The following is a 19,691-nucleotide window of genomic DNA, read 5'->3' as shown; positions in this document are numbered from 1 at the left end:
ACAACCACTGAACTCCAGTGTCCTTTCTTGGGAAAGGCACACCGATAGTGTAGTTATAAGATACCCTCTGCATATATTGTCTGTGGTTGTTATAATATAGATATAGTATGTATATGTTGTCTGTGGTTCTTAGATACAGTGTGAAGATGTTGTCTGTGGTTCTTAGGTACAGTCTGTATATTGTCTTTGGTTTTTAGATACAGTGGGTATATGTTGTCTGTGGTTGCTAGATACAGTTTGTATATGTTTGGCTGTGGCTGCTAGATATAGTATGTATATGTCGTCTGTGGTTCTTATATACAGTGTGAATATGTTGTCTGTGGTTCTAAGATACAGTATGTATATTGTCTTTGGTTCTAGATACAATGGGTATATGATGTCTGTGGTTGCTAGATACAGTGTGTATATGTTGTCTATAGTTGCTAGATATAGTAAGTATATGTCGTGTGTGGTTGTTAAATGCAGTCTGTTTATATTGTCTATGGTTGATAGATGCATTCTGTGTATATTATCTGTGGTTCTAAGACACAGTCTTTGGATATTGTCTGTAGTTTCTAGATACAGTGTGTATATTCTATCTGTGTTTGTAAGACAAAGCCAGTATGTGCTATCTGTTGGTTTTAGATACTGTCTGTTTATATTGTCTGTGGTTGTTATATGCATTCTGTGTATATATTGACTGTGATTGCTAGATACATTGTGTATATGTTGTCTGTTGGACAGAGCCAGTATATGCTGTTTGTAGGTTTTAGATATATTTTGTATATGTTGTCTATGTTTGATAGGTAAATCTAGAAAGGCGGTTATGTAGAAACAGGGAATGTGTCAAAAAGACAACAGATGTGTCGTAAACTAATAGAAAAAATCCAACATCTGGAGGCGGGCATCAGTTTGCCCCTTAAATAATGTATACTAGTTCAGCAAAAAAAGGAATATATATATAAAAAGAACATGTGGTATGATTGCCAATGAGAAAACTCTCCACAAGAGACCAAATGACACAGAAACTGATAGCTATAGGTTAACGTACGGCCTTCAACAATGAACAAAGCCTAGAACTGCATAGTCAGCTATGAAAGGCCCCCGAAATCACAAATTTTATACAATTCATACAAATAAAAAACTAACGGCATAATTAATGTACAAACAAAAGTGAAAGAAAAACTAATACGTAACACAACAAAAACGACAATCACTGAATAACAGGCACCTGACTTGGAACCGGCACATAAACACAGAATGTGGCGGGGTTAAAAATGTTAGCGGGAATCTAACCCTCCCCTTACCTGTAACTGTGGTGTAACAGTACAACATAAGAACGAACTGTGAAAATCAGTTGAAAAAGATGATACTCATAGATATGAATATAACAACACAACGTGAACGTGACCGGGTGTTGTACATCTCAACAACATATAAAGACACTTAGTACAGATCTGAGAGCGCTCGATCGTAGTTACCGGTACTTATTCAAAGTCTATATCAACTTATATAAAATAAAACAATCATGCATCCAAGACTAATTTTTCAATCAGTACGCATCCACCATCGAATTGATTTAGTGTAATTAATACATATATACGGTCATTTGATAAATCTGTAAGTGTTGTATGATGTACTTGTAATTGGACCTAATGGTATATTATAAGGTATAAGGTTATTTGGTATAGTCTATAAGTGTTGCAAGTGGTAATTTGACCTAATTGTGTTATTTAGTACAATCTGTAAGTTTTGTATGAGACAATTAGACATTGAGGTATAAGGTATATGACTATTTGATACATTCTATGAGTGTTGTATGATGTATTTAGATCTTCTGGTAGAATATATGTAGCTATTTAAACCAATATGTGTGAGTGTCATAAGAGATTATTCAAATTAAAAGTGTACGCCAAGAAAAGTTTGGAATCTTCATAGTAATTGTAACAAGCAATATTTGATTTCATTGGTAAAGGGTTGCTGCTTAAAAGGAAGATATTGACCTAAGAGTTCTAATTAGTAGAGTAATCTATAGACAACATGCAACTAGGAATCATACCGTCTACAGACATCTTGTATCTGGTAACCATACCATCCATAGACAACGTATACCGAGGAAACAAGACCATAAATAGGCAACTTGTATAAAAAGAACCAAACATTCCTATATACAAGTTTTCTGTAATGTAATGATTGCTAGATACAAGTTTGAAATACATAGTATGAAATACTTGATATATAGGAGGTATGGTTCCTAGATATAAGATATCTTTAGATGTCGTGGTTCGTAGATACAAGTTGTCTATATATGGTGTGGTTCACAGATACAAGTCTTTAGTTTTCTATGTTATGTCATGTGTACTATAGTTTGTCTGTTTGTCTTTTTCATTTTTAGCCATGGCGTTGTCAGTTTATTTTCGATTTATGAGTTTGACTGTCCTTCTGGTATCATTTGTCCCTCTTTTTAAATAAATGGTATGGTTTCTAGATACAAGTTGTTTATATATCGCTGTTCCTGGTTACGGATACACTTTGTCTTTAGATGGTATGGTTCCAAGAAATAACTTACTCTTATATAGATGAAACTCGCGTATTAAATCATGAGCCTGGTACCTTTGTTAACCATTAGCATGTATTATTGTATGATTTATTTGTACTGTAGTCCTGTCATGTAATGTGGTTCTTTTATTGTTATACTAGTATTTATCATTGCCATAAAAACACGAGGTTTGGCTAACAACAAAACTAAGTTCAACCCACCATTTTTTCTTAAAATGTCCTGTACCAAGTCAGGAATATGGCAGTTGTTATCTTATAGTTCCTTTCTGTGTGTGTTGCATGGTCGTTTTGTTTTTTGTTGCACTTAAGTGTTTCTGTTGTTTCATTGTTTTCCTCTTATATTTGATGTGTTTACCTCGGTTTTAGTTTGTACCCTGAATTTGTTTTCTCTCAATCAATTTGTGACTTTCGAACAGCGGTACACTAATTATGCCTTTATTTATCTATATCTTGTTTGGTTCCTAGATATCAGGTGCCTACAGATGGTGTGGTTACTAGATATAAGTTATGTATATATGGTGTTGTTTCTCGATATAAATTGTTTATATATGCAGGGGTTCCTAGATACAAGTTGTCTATAGATGGTGTGGTTCTTTATTAGATGTTATCTACTAGTATATATATATATATATATGGTGTGGTTCCTTGATACAAGTTGTTTAAGATGTCGTGGTTCCTAGATACAAGTTGTCTATATATGGTGTGGTTCCTTGATACAAGTTGTCTACAGATGGTATAGTTCCTAGATATATCTTATCTATAGAATGTGGTTCTTAAATTTATACAAGTTGCCTATTTATGGTGTTGTTTCCTCGGTATACGTTGTCTATGCATGGTATGGTTACCAGATACAAGATGTTTGTAGACGGTGTGATTCCTAGTTACATGTTGTCTATAGATTACTCTACCAATTGGAACTCATAGGTCAATATCTTCCTTTCAAGCAGCAACCCTTTACCAATGAAATCATGATATGGAATGCAAACTTTTGAATATCGTATTAACTGTGAGATTTATAATCTATATGCATCCGCTGCTGGGATGGCATTACACAGAAACGGAAAATGTACAGTTGGAAGCTGAATCATCTCTATATTGTCGTAAAATTTGATCTCAGCCGATACTCATTGCAAATTTTAGATATATTAAGTCATGATATAAGGCAGATTTATCTGTATATTGTGTATCCTTTATTTCACGTTCGATGGGATAGATTTGTTCAACATGTTCAACATAGTCTTTGAATTATTCAGTGAGATGACCTGATCTAGATAACAAAAAGAGAACTAATAAATTAATCATAGGTTCTTTTCATTCTTCCGTAGAAGCTCTGCATAAAGCCTGTCTCATGTGAATAATGGAACAACTCGCGACAGGAAGAACATCCCAGTTGCGTTCCATGGGATTGTCGATAGTTTGAGGAACAAAAACGTCCTCCGAACGTGAAACAAATTGTATCACATTTTTTTTTACAAAGTACTATTTTTTCAACCTTACACAAAGATAGATTTTTGAGGCTACGTCTTGTCCATTTATTTTTCATGAAACAAAGCAGAATCAATTATAATTTTACCCATCAAATATTGCGTGTTACAATTACTATGAAGATTCCAAACTTCTCTTGACGTACACTTTTAATTCGAATAATCCCTTATGACACTCATTCATATTGGTTTAAATAGCTACATATATTATACCAGAAAATCTAAATACATCATACAACACTCATAGAATGTATCAAATAGTCATATACCTTATACCTCAATGTCTAATTGTCTCATACAAAACTTACAGATTGTACTAAATAACACAATTAGGTCAAATTACCACTTGCAACACTTATAGACTATACCAAATAACCTTATACCTTATAATATACCATTAGGTCCAATTACAAGTACATCATACAACACTTACAGATTTATCAAACGACCGTATATATGTATTAACTACACTAAATCAATTCGATGGTGGATGCGTACTGATTGAAAAATTAGTCTTGGATGCATGATTGTTTTATTTGATATATCTATGCGTATCATCTGTAGGGTTAATTTAAGCTTTTTTCAACTGATTTTTACCGTTCGTTCTTATGTTGTACTGTTGCACCACATTTACAGGTTAGGGAAGGGTAAGATTCCCGTTAACATGTTTAACCCCGCCACATTCTGTGTTTATGTGCCGGTTCCAAGTAAGGTGCCTGTTTATTCAGTGATTGTCGTATTTTGTTGTGTTACGTATTAGTTTTTCTTTCACTTTTTGTTTGTACATTAAGTATGCCGTTAGTTTTTTATTTGTTTGTATTGTATTACATTTGTGATTTCGGGGCCTTTTATAGCTGACTATGCAGTTCTAGGCTTTGTTCATTGTTGAAGGCCGTAAGTTAACCTATAGCTATTAGTTTCTGTGTCATTTGGTCTCTTGTGGAGAGTTGTCTCATTGGCAATCATACCACATGTTCTTTTATATTCCTTTTTTTCTGAACTAGTATACATTATTTAAGGGGCAAACTGTATGATGCCCGCCTCAAGATGTTGGATTTTCTCTATTCGTTAACGACACATCGGTTGTCTTTTTAACAAATCCCCTGTTTCTACATAACCTCTATTCTAGATTTACCTATCAAACATAGTCAACATGTACAAAATGTATCGAAAACCTCAAAACAGCATATACTGGCTCTGTCCAACAGACAACATATACACAATGTATCTAGCAATCACAGTCAATGTATACAAATAATGCATCTAACAACCACAGACAATATAAACAGACAGCATCTAAAACCAACAGACAGCACATACTGGCTGTGTCTTACAAACACAGACAAAATAAACACACTGTATCTAGAAACCACAGACAATGTCCAAAGACTGTGTCTAAGAACCACAGACAATATACGCAGAATGCATCTATCAACCATAGACAATATAAACAGACTGCATTTAACAACCACACACAACATATATGCACTATATCTAGCAACCATACACAACATATACACACTGTATATAGCAACTACAGACATCATATATCCATTGTATCTAGAACCAAAGACAGTATACAGACTGCATCTTAGAACCACAGACAACATATTCACACTGTATCTAAGAACCACAGACGACATATACATACTATATCTAGCAACCACAGACAAACATATACACACTGTATCTAGCAACCACAGACAACATATACACACTATATCTAGCAATCCTAGGCAACATATACACACTGTTTCTAGCAATTACTGACAACATATACACACTGTATCTAGCAACCACAGACAAACATATACTTACTATATCTAGCAACCATAGAAACATATACACACTGTATTTAGAAACCAAAGACAATACACAAACTGTATTTAAGAACCACAGACAGCATCTTCTCACTGTATCTAAGAACCACAGACGACATATACACACTATACCTAGCAATCCCATGCAACAAATACACACTGTTTCTAACAATTACAAACAACGTATACACACTGTATCTAGCAACCACAGACAACATATACACACTATATCTAGCAATCCTAGGCAACATATACACACTGTTTCTAGCAATTACTGACAACATATACACACTGTATCTAGCAACCACAGACAAACATATACTTACTATATCTAGCAACCATAGAAACATATACACACTGTATTTAGAAACCAAAGACCAATACACAAACTGTATCTAAGAACCACAGACGACATATACACACTATACCTAGCAATCCCATGCAACATATACACACTGTTTCTAACAATTACAAACAACGTATACACACTGTATATAGCAACCACAGACAAACATAAAATTATACACACTGTATCTAGCAACCACAGACAACATCTACCCACTGTATCTAGAAACCAAATACAATATACAGACTGTACCTAAGAACCACAGACAACATCTTCACACTGTATCTAAGAACCAAAGACAACATATTCATACTATATCTAACAACCACAGACAATATATGCAGAGGGTATCTTATAACTACACTATCGGTGTGCCTTTCCCAAGTAAGGACATTGAAGTTCAGTGGCTGTTGGTTCATGTCTGTCATTTTTGTTATTTTTTTGCTATAAAGTAAGGCATTAATTAGTTTTCTCTATGGAATTAATTCATTTTTTTCATGTTAATGCCTTTAAAAGCTGAGAATATGGTATGGGTTTTTTTCTCAATGTAGAATTCTGTATGGTTGTCAATAATTGCTACCATCCACTCATTCAAACTTTGGTGGATAGTTGTTTAACGGGTAAACATACTCATATCTCTTTATTCATATACAGACAATTTACATAGTATGTATCAAACAACTGCAGACAATTTATTCAAACTTTATTGAAGAACCACAGACAATATATATATAGACTGTATATAATATCCACAGCTAACAAATATTTTAGGTTTAAATTATTTTATTAGTTGTTTTTAAATAAGTATATACTCTAAAAAGATAAGAATTGTAACACAAATGTGTTTAATACCTTTGTTTCTGCTATTAACTATATTATCTAAAACTAATTTATGTTTGTAAATATGCCTTTACCTCAAAATATGTTTTAATATGACAAGTGATGGCCTCATTAAGTATTAAGCTTATATAATCAAAACCTAAAATAGTCCTTTTGCTTATGTGACATATATTCAGATAATTTACAAAATGTTATGGATAATATGGGCTCACACCTTGTTCTAGTAATCAGTAAGCATTTCTAAGCAAATTATTGAAATTAATGATAATGATTTTCATTCGTTATTGAAATATAAGCATAAACATTTACAAACTATCTCTGGTATTGATTTTATTGTTATCCTCAATTATGCTTCGTTAAAGATGTTTGTATCATATTCTAAAAATAATATACATGTATACTATTAGTTTATGTATTTTTTTATATCATTTAAGCAGAATTTCCATCTACCATCTGTTTAATCCAATGAAATCTAAAATAAGAGCTTCAAGAAAGTTGTCATGGATTATCTAAACATTCCTAAAATATGCATTACTTTTTTATAATAGGTAGTTTTTCCATATCATCATTATATAATAAACACCTTGTAAATAGTTCCTATAATTAAAGGTATCAAAAGTATATAATTTTTTATATATATTTATGTACAATGCCTAGGAAAAATTTAAATGTTCATGTATTACAGAATGTTAAAATATTTTTTTGTATTGTTCAGTTATTCTGCTCAAATCATCTGTGTGTTAACTCCTTGAGGTCTTAGGTGAACTTTTGCATAGTAGATGTGAACCAACCTGAAATATAAAAACATTATGTTAGAATTTGCAAGCTTTCATTAATTCTTGTAGTACTTAAACTATAAACTTTCAAAGATGTCAGACAGAACACATTGCATTTTGAAAAGAGAGTATAGAATAGGAACTTGGTGCATGAGTCATGACAGATCTTAAAAGAGCAAATTCTCTTCAACTCATTACTGTATAGTAGTTGCCCACAGTCTGTCACATAGTTTCTGGCCAAAATATGATTCTTTTTTTAAGCATGATCTTGCAGAATTCAAAGTATTGACAAGCAAGAGGTTTTGTGAGTTGATACATGTCTTTTCATCCATTTAGCAGACCGTTTTTTTATTCATGTATATTAATCATTGAGTGATAGATTTCTCTTTGAATAAATCTAAAGGTCCCAGTGATAGTATAAAGAGGCTAATAACTATTGTATTTTTTCAATTAGTAATAGAACAGATAAATGTATAAATACCTTGACCAATAGGAGATGACCCTATGGAAAAGTTCCATTAGATTCTCAATAAGATCAACATTACATTCTTGTATAGAATGACATTCTTGTATAAATCACTACAGGTTTCCTTGCCACATATTTCATAATGGATATATTTTCTCATGTTGGAAATATATTAAAGAGTAGGTTTATAAGAAATGTCTTTTATGACCATTGTTAAAAGCTGAAAGTGTTTCAAATTGATGATTACATGTGCAAGTATTAAAACAATAAACTTTTTGTTGATCTTGGAATACAGAACTTTGCCTAAGACACTTCAGTTATGTATAATGGAGGTTGATGTTAAAGTGGACAAATGGTCAGGATTTCAACCACTATTATAAGCCTAGGAAACATAAATAGCAGGGCCTTACAGATTTAATTTTCAAGCAAGATATTTCATTGGTCAAAACAAACATCAGAAAAATCTATTTTGCTGATAAATTGGCTCCATTTGTTTTTGTGATTTAATTGTCATGTTTGTATTGATCTGATGATTTTAGCAATTTATCAGCTGAATATTTTCATTTGTTCTTTAAGGTTTTGCTCATTGTTGAAGGCTGAACATTGACCTTAAGTTCCTTACCTTTAATGTCACTTAGTCTCTGGTGTCAATCATACCAAATCTTTTTATTTTGATATCTATGTTTCCAGTCCAACAACTTATGGGTATATAGAGTAAAAGGAAAATTTTAGTTTTAACTTCTGGTAGTCTAAATTAACACATGGAACACATGCATTGATATTGTCTATATACATACCGGGATCTAAAATATCTGGTGTGACCTTACAGAGTGTGTCCAAATCCTTGACACTGTGAATTTGTTAACTGAGAATGAATGCAACAAGTCATCTGGAAATCTAAAGACAGAAAAATAATTGAATTCAATATTATACAAATATTATAGGAAATGGTAAAAATTGTATTTACATGGATATTTGATTTTGTGGTTTTACAAACGTTTTCACACAAGCCATAAAAAGGTTCTTAGATATAAGCTATATGTATTGTCTATGGTTCTTAGATATATAAGCTATATGTATTGTCTATGGTTCTTAGATATAGGCTATATGTATTGTCTATGGTTCTTAGATATATAGGTTATATGTATTGTCTATGGTTCTTAGAAAAGTCTAAATGTATTGTCGTTCATTATTATGTAGAGGCTATATGCATTGTCTATGGTTCTTATGTATAGTCTGTATGTATTGTCTATGGTTCTAAGGAAAAGTCTATGTATTGTCTATGGTTCTTATATAAAGTCTTTGTGTATTGTCTATGGTTCTTATGTTCAGTCTGTATGTAATGTCTATGGTTCTTAAATATAGGCTATATGTATTGTCTATAATTCTTTGCTATAGGCAATATGTATTGTATATGGTTCTTAGATATAGGCTATATGTCTTGTCTATGGTTCTTAGATATAGGCTTTATTAAGTATTGTCTATGGTTCTTAGGTAAAGTCTATAGGTAATGTCTATGGTTCTTAGGTAAAGTCTATATGTATTGTCTATGGTTTTTAGGTAAAGTCTATATGTATTGTCTGTGGTTCTTAGGTTCAGTCTATACATATTGTCTATGGTTCTTAGGTAAAGTCTATATGTATTGTCTGTGGTTCGTAGGTTCAGTCTATATGTATTGTCTGTGGTTCGTAGGTTTTGTCTATATGTATTGTCTGTGGTTCTTAGGTTCAGTCTATATGTATTGTCTGTGGTTCTTAGGTAGAGTCTATATGTATAGTCTATGGTTCTTAGGTTTGATTTATGTGTATTGTCTATGGTTCTTAGGTTTAGTCTAAGAGTATTGTCTATGGTTCTTAGGTATAGTCTATATGTATTGTCTATGGTTCTTAGGTCAAGTCTATATGTATTGTCTTTGGTGGCAATAATTCCACATCTTTTAATTTATATACCTATGTTTTTTATCCAAAACATATGGGTTTGTAAAGAAAAAGGAAAATTTTAACCTTAAATGATGGGGTATAAATTAAAGCATGGAACACTTACCAAGTCCAAACATAAAACAATATTGATTTTGTCTTTATACATACAAGTATCTAATACATCTGATGTGACCTTACAGAGTGTGTCCAAATCCTTTAAAATGTGATTTTGTTAACTGAGAATGAATGAACGAAATCACTTGGAAATCTGAAGACAGAAAAATAATTGAAATCAATGTAACAAATATTATTGGTAATGGAAACATTATATTTACATGGATATTAAATTTTGTGGTTCAACAAAAGTTTTCATACATAATTACTTAAAAAGTTTAAATATGTGATTTACTTGTATTGTCTATGGTTCTTAGGTAGAGTCTATGTATTGTCTGTGGTTCTAAGGTTCAGTCCATATGTATTGTCTGTGGTTCTTATGAAGACTCTATATGTATTGTCTGTGGTTCTAAGGTTCAGTCTATATGTATTGTATGTGGTTCCAAGGAAGAGTCTATATGTATAGTCTTTGGTTCTAAGGTTTAATTTATGTGTATTGTCTATGGTTCTTGGGTTTAGTCTAACAGTATTGTCTATGGTTCTTCCGTTTAGTCTATATGTAGTGTCTGTGGTTCTTAGGTTTAGTCTATATGTATTGTCTGTGGTTCTTAGGTTCAGTCTATATGTATTGTCTGTGGTTCTTAGGTAGAGTCTATATGTATAGTCTATGGTTCTTAGGTTTAATTTATGTGTATTGTCTATGGTTCTTAGGTTTAGTCTAAGAGTATTGTCTATTGTTCTTAGGTTTAGTTTAAGAGTATTGTCGATGGTTCTTAGGTTTAGTCTAAGAGTAGTGTCTATGGTTCTTAGGTTCAGTCTATATGTATTGTCTGTGGTTCTTATGTAGAGTCTATATGTATTGTCTGTGATTCTTAGGTTTAGTCTATATGTATTGTCTGTGGTTCTTTGGTAGAGTCTATATGTATAGTCTATGGTTCATAGGTCAATTCTCTATGTATTGTCTGTGGTCCTTATGTTAATTCTATATGTATTGTCTGTGGTTCTTAGGTAGAGTCTATATGTATTGTCTATGATTCTTAGGTTAAGTCTATATGTATTGTCTGTGGTTCTTAGGTTAATTCTATATGTATTGTCTGTGGTTCTTAGGTTAAGTCTATATGTATTGTCTATGATTCTTAGGTTTAGTCTAGATGTATTGTCTGTGGTTCTTAGGTTTAGTCTATATGTATTGTCTGTGGTTCTTAGGTTAAGTCTATATGTATTGTCTGTGGTTCTTAGGTTTAGTCTATATGTATTGTCTGTGGTTCTTAGGTTAATTCTATATGTATTGTCTGTGGTTCTTAGGTTAAGTCTATATGTATTGTCTGTGGTTCTTAGGTTAAGTCTATATGTATTGTCTGTGGTTCTTAGGTTCAGTCTATATGTATTGTCTGTGTATCTTAGGTTCAGTCTATATGTATTGTCTGTGGTTCTTAGGTTTAGTCTATATATATATTGTCTGTGTTTCTTATGTTCAGTCTATTTGTATTGTCTGTGGTTCTTAGGTTTAATTTATGTGTATTGTCTATGGTTCTTAGGTTAATTCTATATGTATTGTCTGTGGTTCTTAGGTTAAGTCTACATGTATTGTCTGTGGTTATTAGGTTCAGTCTATATGTATTGTCTGTGATTCTTAGGTTTAATTCATGTGTATTGTCTATGGTTCTTAGGTTAATTCTATATGTATTGTCTGTGGTTCTTATGTTAAGTCTAAATGTATTGTCTTTGGTTCATAAGTTAAGTCTATATGTATAGTCTATGGTTCTTAGGTTTGATTTATGTGTATTGTCTATGGTTCTTAGGTTTAATTTATGTGTATTGTCTTTGGTTCCTTGGTTCAGTCTATAGGTATTGTCTGAAGTTCTTATGATCAGTATACATTGGATATGTATTGTCTATGGTTCTTAGGTTTGGTCTATATATATATTGTCTGTGTTTCTTATGTTCAGTCTATTTGTATTGTCTGTGGTTCTTAGGTTTAGTCTATATATATATTGTCTGTGTTTCTTATGTTCAGTCTATTTGTATTGTCTGTGGTTCTTAGGTTTAATTTATGTGTATTGTCTGTGGTTCTTAGGTTAAGTCTGAATGTATTGTCTGTGGTTCTTAGGTTAAGTCTATATGTATTGTCTGTGGTTCTTAGGTTTAATTTATGTGTATTGTCTATGGTTCTTAGGTGTATTGTCTATGGTTCTTAGGTTAATTCTATATGTATTGTCTGTGGTTCTTAGGTTAAGTCTGAATGTATTGACTGTGGTTCTTAGGTTTAATTTATATGTATTGTCTGTGGTTCTTAGGTTTGATTTATGTGTATTGTCTATGGTTCTTAGGTTTAATTTATGTGTATTGTCTTTGGTTCCTTGGTTCAGTCTATAGGTATTGTCTGAAGTTCTTATGATCAGTATACATTGGATATATATTGTCTATGGTTCTTAGGTTTAGTCTATATATATATTGTCTGTGTTTCTTATGTTCAGTCTATTTGTATTGTCTGTGGTTCTTAGGTTTAGTCTATATATATATTGTCTGTGTTTCTTATGTTCAGTCTATTTGTATTGTCTGTGGTTCTTAGGTTTAATTTATGTGTATTGTCTATGGTTCTTAGGTTAATTCTATATGTATTGTCTGTGGTTCTTAGGTTAAGTCTACATGTATTGTCTGTGGTTCTAAATTCAGTCTATATGTATTGTCTGTGGTTCTTAGGTTTAATTGATGTGTATTGTCTATGGTTCTTAGGTTAATTCTATATGTATTGTCTGTGGTTCTTAGGTTAAGTCTGAATGTATTGTCTGTGGTTCTTAGGTTCAGTCTATATGTATTGTCTGTGGTTCTTAGGTTTAATTTATGTGTATTGTCTATGGTTCTTAGGTTAATTCTATATGTATTGTCTATGGTTCTTAGGTTAATTCTATATGTATTGTCTGTGGTTCTTAGGTTAAGTCTGAATGTATTGTCTGTGGTTCTTAGGTTTAATTTATATGTATTGTCTGTGGTTCTTAGGTTCATTTTCGCATTTGTATTTTCGACGTTTAATTTCGATCTATCTAATTTCGAAGCAGAATTTATCTCAATTAAAATAAAAACTATTTATTTCTTGAATATTTACGGAGTAATTTAAAAAAAAAAGTCGTATAAAGATATTTAAACCATTCAAATTGTAGACTCCAGTTACTGATGTTATAACTTATATAATCCGGAATAATATTTATACGGCGAAATCTATTAACTATAACTTTATTTATAACAAAAGACATATTTTTCACAATTTTAAAAATTAAATTATGGAAATAGTCGACATTTACCTCTTCCATTTTATTTACGTTATTTTAATTTTTATTTTAGTTCTGATGAAAGTACAGAATTACAAGACACAGAAACTACACCTACCGAGACTCCTTCCGCACCTGATATTGAGACAACATCTACAGAAGACAATGTTACTACTACATGTACTACTCCGACTCGTACCAGAAACGCAAGTGGTCATAAAGTTGGGGTTAACAAATCTTGGATAGCTGTCTTCTCTTGGTTAATTTTCGCCACAGAAACTGACGATGATGACAACACTTATGATGTTATATGTTCTGCAAGTTTTGTCAGAAACACAAGTCCTATGGTTTTAATGGTAACAAGACTTGGTCCGAGACTGGTTACAAGTGTCTTCGTCGTGACAAGGTCAAAGAGCATCAAGACAGTGATCAGCATAAACATTCACTCGCCTTGGAACTTAATCAGACTGTCAACGACATGTCCAACAACATCACATCCTCTGCCCAGAAAGCCATTGTTGATGCACTCAAAGTGATGTACTATTTAATTAGCAAGAACTTGCCACTTGACCACTTCAACAGCATGATAGATCTCTGCATTGAACTTGGTGCTACCAACTTACCAAACCTACGATTAGCAAAGAATGCCACATACTCAAGTTGTGAAATAGTACACGAGCTGCTTAACCTTCTCAGTGAGCAAGTCTCCGACACGGTTACAAACAATGTGAAATCAAGTCCATGTTTTTCTTTAATGGTAGATGAGGTATCCGACAATCGATCTATAAAACACCTAGCTCTCTGTTCGAGATATATCAACCAAACAGGACAACTGCAGACATCATTTTTAGTCGATACAGAGTTACCAAATGCAACTGCAGAGACAGTTACAAACTCAATAATATCCGAAATTAACAAAAAAGAACTTCTTATAAGTGACATGTCCGGTTTTGCCTCTGATGGTGCTGCTGTATTCTTAGGTAAAAAGAATGGTGTAGCCAAAAGACTAAAAGACCACAACCCAGCAATGATAACAAACCACTGTAGAGATCATAGATTGGCACTGGCTTGTATATATATATAATATAGAGACAGCTTTAACTCTGTACCACTTATGAAAAAAACAGACGAAACTCTGGAAAAAATATACAAATATTACAAGTACAGTTGTGTACATACAGCAAGTCTAAAGATGGTACAAGCTGCTTTTAACCAAGCACCTCTAGCAATCAAACAAGCCAAACATCACCGATGGTTATCTCATGATCAGGCAGTGTCTAGCATAGTTCGATCCTACAAATCTATTGTTGTTAACCTGGAAACAACAGAAATCAGTACTGACCCAGTTGGTAATGGCATCCTGAAGAGCCTTAAGGACCCCATCACACTGAGATCCCTATTGCTTCTTGCAGACACCCTACCACACATAGCTGCCCTATCATTGGTATTTCAACGTAGGGATGTGAACCTTGGCATGGTAAAAACTACAGTAGACAAAACCATCAGGATGCTGGAAACCAGACAAACTCAAGATGGGCCTTGGCAGCTTAAGTTCTCCCAGATGTCATCAGATTTACAACTGACAACATCATCAAGCTCTGACTTCAACACAAAAGTCAAAGAACCATTCCTGACCAAATTGATCAACAACATTCAAGATAGATTTGTTGACACAGACATTATTGACCAGCTTTCAGTCCTTGATTTGAGTGGTACACCTGATGAACTCCCAGCACTTTATGGGTTCAATGAGATGTTCAGCATAGCAGACCACTTCTCCATGGACCCAGAAGAATTGCAGACACAATGGCAAGACTTCATTCAACTGCTGAACACCCTGACATCACAGGATAGATCAATGACTAAGTTACTACAACTTTTTCACAACTCCACAGTAACAGGACTAAAAGACATCTATCACTTGGTATACAGACTTCTAAGTGTGGCCACCACACTTCCACTTAGTACAGCAGAGGTGGAGAGGGTATTTTCACAAGTGAAACTAATCAAGACCAGTCACAGAAACACTATGAAGACCAGAACATTAAATCAATTGCTAAATGTGAAATTGAACTGTGATAATACAATGTTTTCTGAGTTACTTCAACCAACAGTTACCAAGTTCTTTAAGGCCAAAGACAGAAGAATAAACTCTCTGTGTTAGGAATGAACAATTGAACATTAAAACTGTAGATGTAATAGTGCTGAATCATTTTTATTTCGTTGTGGTTTTTTTTATTCATGTGAAGTGTGAATGTGTATTACTATGTATAATGACAATCTGAATGTATGAATGACTTATAATATATTTTAATGCAAATTTTATAGAATAAATAATCAAAACAACAACTTATGATACATCTTTATTGTAAAAAAAAGCAATGTAAAACAATGTAAATATGACACAAAAACTAGACAGATGCACACAGGTACGACACACAAAAAAATTGAGAGTTGCCCTTTCCTAACCTAAAAAAGTGCCCTGCCCTCCACTGGCACCCTGCCCCTTTCAATTTCTAGCTAGAGCACTGAAGTCTATATGTATAGTCTATGGTTCTTAGGTTTAATTTATGTGTATTGTCTATGGTTCTTAGGTTTAGTCTAAGAGTATTGTCTATGGTTCTTAGGTTCAGTCTTTATGTATTGTCTGTGGTTCTTAGGTTAAGTCTATATGTATAGTCTATGGTTCTTAGGTTTAATTTATGTGTATTGTCTATGGTTCCTTGGTTCAGTCTATAGGTATTGTCTATGATTCTTAGGTTCAGTCTATATGTATTGTCTTTGGTTCTTAGGTTCAGTCTATATGTATTGTCTATGGTTCTTATGATCAGTATACATTGGATATGTATTGTCTATGGTTCTTAGGTTTAGTCTATATGTATTGTCTGTGGTTCTTAGGTTCAGTCTATATGTATTGTCTGTGGTTCTTAGGTTCAGTCTATATGTATTGTCTGTGGTTCTTAGGTTCAGTCTATATGTATTGTCTGTAGTTCTTTGGTAGAGTCTATATGTATAGTCTATGGTGCATAGGTTAATTTATGTGTATTGTCTATTGTTCTTAGGTAAAGTCTATGTGTATAGACTATGGTTCTTAGGTTAGGTTTATATGTATTGTCTATGGTTCTTAGATACAGGATATATGCGCTATATGTTTTGTCTATGGTTTTTAAGTTAAGTTTATATGTATTATCTATTGATCTTAGATAAAGGAGACATGCATGACATGTTTTGTCTATGTTTTTAGTTTAAGTCTATATGTATAGTTTATTGTTGCTAGAAAAAGGCTTTATATATTGTCTATTATTCTTGGAAATAAGCTTATTTTGTTGTTTATTATGTTTAAGTATCGTATACGGTATATATGTATTTTTCTATGGTTCTTAGTGAATATCAAGGGCAACAAACCTTACATTAGATAATCATGAATAGTAAGGAAAATAATCAAATGATCATCACGGTCAAACTGTGTAATCAGATAATCATGAATATTATGGGCAATAATCAAACAATCATATATGTACTTGCCGAACTGTTTAATCATATGATCATGATTATGAAGCGCAATAATCAGATGATTATCATGGCCTAACTGTTTAGTCATACGATCATGATTATCAAGGGTAATATTCAGACAATCATCACAGCCTAACTGTTTAATGACATATGGTAATGAATATTAAAGGCAATAATCAAACAATCATCATATCCTAACTGTTTAATCATATATATCATCATGATAAACAAGTGCAATTATCAGACAATCATCACAGCCTAACTGTTTAGTCATATATATGATCATGATAAACAAGGGCAATAATCAGACATTCATCACAGCCTAACTGTTTAGTCATATATATGATCATGATAAACAAGGGCAATAATCAGACATTCATCACAGCCTAACTGTTTAGTCATATATATGATCATGATAAACAAGGGCAATAATCAGACAATCATCATATCCTAACTGTTTAATCATATATATCATCATGATAAACAAGTGCAATTATCAGACAATCATCACAGCCTAACTGTTTAGTCATATATATGATCATGATAAACAAGGGCAGTAATCAGACATTCATCACAGCCTAACTGTTTAGTCATATATATGATCATGATAAACAAGGGCAATAATCAGACATTCATCACAGCCTAACTGTTTAGTCATATATATGATCATGATAAACAAGGGCAATAATCAGACAATCATCACGGCCTAACTGTTTAGTCATATATATGATCATGATAAACAAGGGCAATAATCAGACATTCATCACAGCCTAACTGTTTAGTCATATATATGATCATGATAAACAAGGGCAATAATCAGACAATCATCACGGCCTAACTGTTTAGTCATATATATGATCATGATAAACAAGGGCAATAATCAGACAATCATCACGGCCTAACTGTTTAGTCATATATATGATCATGATAAACAAGGGCAATAATCAGACATTCATCACAGCCTAACTGTTTAGTCATATATATGATCATGATAAACAAGGGCAATAATCAGACAATCATCACAGCCTAACTGTTTATTCATATATATGATCATGATAAACAAGGGCAATGATCAGACAATCATCACAGCCTTACTGTTTAATCATATGGTAATGAATACTAAGGGCAATAATCAGACGATCAACACAGCCTAACTGTTTAATCATATGGTTATGAATATGAAGTGGGTCTCATTAGGGTCTAAGCATGACGGGGGATTGGCAGATTTATTTTAAGCATGCCACATGATTGTCGAATAATCAAGTGCACTCCCCCCCCCCCCCCCCCCCCCCCCGCCCCTAAATTATACCCCTTACTAAGGGAAGTAATAAAAGAATGATAATGATGGGGGATCAACTGTGTAAACATATAATCATGAATATGAGGAGGAAACTCTAACTATCAACATGCTCACACTACTCACGGGGGGGGTCTCAACATGGGATTTTGGGTACAGGTGTGCAGCTGGGATTTTAAAAACACCCCCCATTCATATATTGAATAATTGTGAAATCCTACCTATACATATATTTCACAGCGAAATCATAACCCATTCATATATTTATCAGCTCAAATAGTATCACAATCGGTCAATTACTACCTATTGATATATTTCCTCGGTAAAATTGAACCCCATTGATATATTTGACGGATCAAAAAAGGGACCCATTCCAGCGGCACATATGTATATACCTTTATATAGGAAGAGACCCCCCCGTGACACTACTCATTTGTTATAACCTTTATATATAAAATCCCAGGTTGAACCAAAGCCTGATATTTTGGCAAAAATGTTTAAAACAAAGGTATGTTTGTTATTTTGTCGTGCAATTTTTCATTTTAGTGTTTACCCTTTTCTGCATCTTTTATAGGACTTTTTTTCCCATCCTTTAACAGCAGTATAAATATAACGTGAAATCGAAACAGAAAGTACACTTCGGAAACTCTCTTTTTCGTTGAATAAATCCGAGATACATAGAGAACCAATCGTAGGATAGATAACAAAAATAAAAAATAAATTAGCCAATCAGAGCGTGGTCCATATCGTGGTTTTTAGATCGTAAGAACCACGAATATTATACCTCGATCCGATGAAAAATCACGATATGTCAATAAACCACAAAGGAACAAAACTACAGTAAACGATGTAGTCGTAATTGCGTGTCGATATCTTGTCAATCGTACGGTTGTTTTATCTGACTGACTAACTTGATACGGAAAATGGTCTTATATTTTTAAATAACCATATAGTCTGTTATTTTTAAACTGATAATATTGTAATTAGTTAAAAAGTCAAAGTTCAAATCATAAAATGATAAATAAGTGTTCCGTGGAAATTGTTTTCGAAAATGTAATTCGTTCATAATTCTTTCAAGTAATAAATAAATTCGGATCTTCCCTCATCTGATCACCAGCATGGCTAAAGGTATTACTCCCAAAGGTATTGGAAGGGGTGTAAGGTGACACGTCCAGGTATTCAATCGATTTCCTGTCCGGCGGGCTTGCAAGTTCATGCATCGTTTCACTTCTGTAGGTATTGATCAGTGTACACGACCGTTACTTATAACTTTCCATTTTGAACTATCAGGTGCATGTATAATATACAT

The 19,691-nt window shown here is 32.9% G+C and overlaps 1 long non-coding RNA gene across 2 annotated transcripts; it reads right to left on the bottom strand.

Moving 5' to 3' along the window:
- Positions 1-6,874: 6,874 nt before the first annotated feature.
- On the bottom strand, positions 6,875-19,038 carry LOC139481978 (uncharacterized). 2 transcript variants are annotated; one of them, XR_011654741.1, is made up of 4 exons: positions 18,936-19,031; positions 10,358-10,457; positions 9,068-9,167; positions 6,875-7,819 (listed from the first exon to the last, which is right to left on the bottom strand). It is a non-coding gene; the product is annotated as an uncharacterized lncRNA (long non-coding RNA). The 2 variants fall into 2 exon arrangements; XR_011654742.1 differs by lacking the exon at positions 10,358-10,457 and having other exon boundaries at positions 18,936-19,038.
- Positions 19,039-19,691: the final 653 nt, after the last annotated feature.

The sequence above is a fragment of the Mytilus edulis genome, chromosome 1, assembly GCF_963676685.1.
Source record: "Mytilus edulis chromosome 1, xbMytEdul2.2, whole genome shotgun sequence".
Classification (NCBI taxonomy): domain Eukaryota; kingdom Metazoa; phylum Mollusca; class Bivalvia; order Mytilida; family Mytilidae; genus Mytilus; species Mytilus edulis.
Note: the sequence above shows the minus strand (reverse complement) of the source record. Positions and strands in the feature narration are given on the sequence as shown.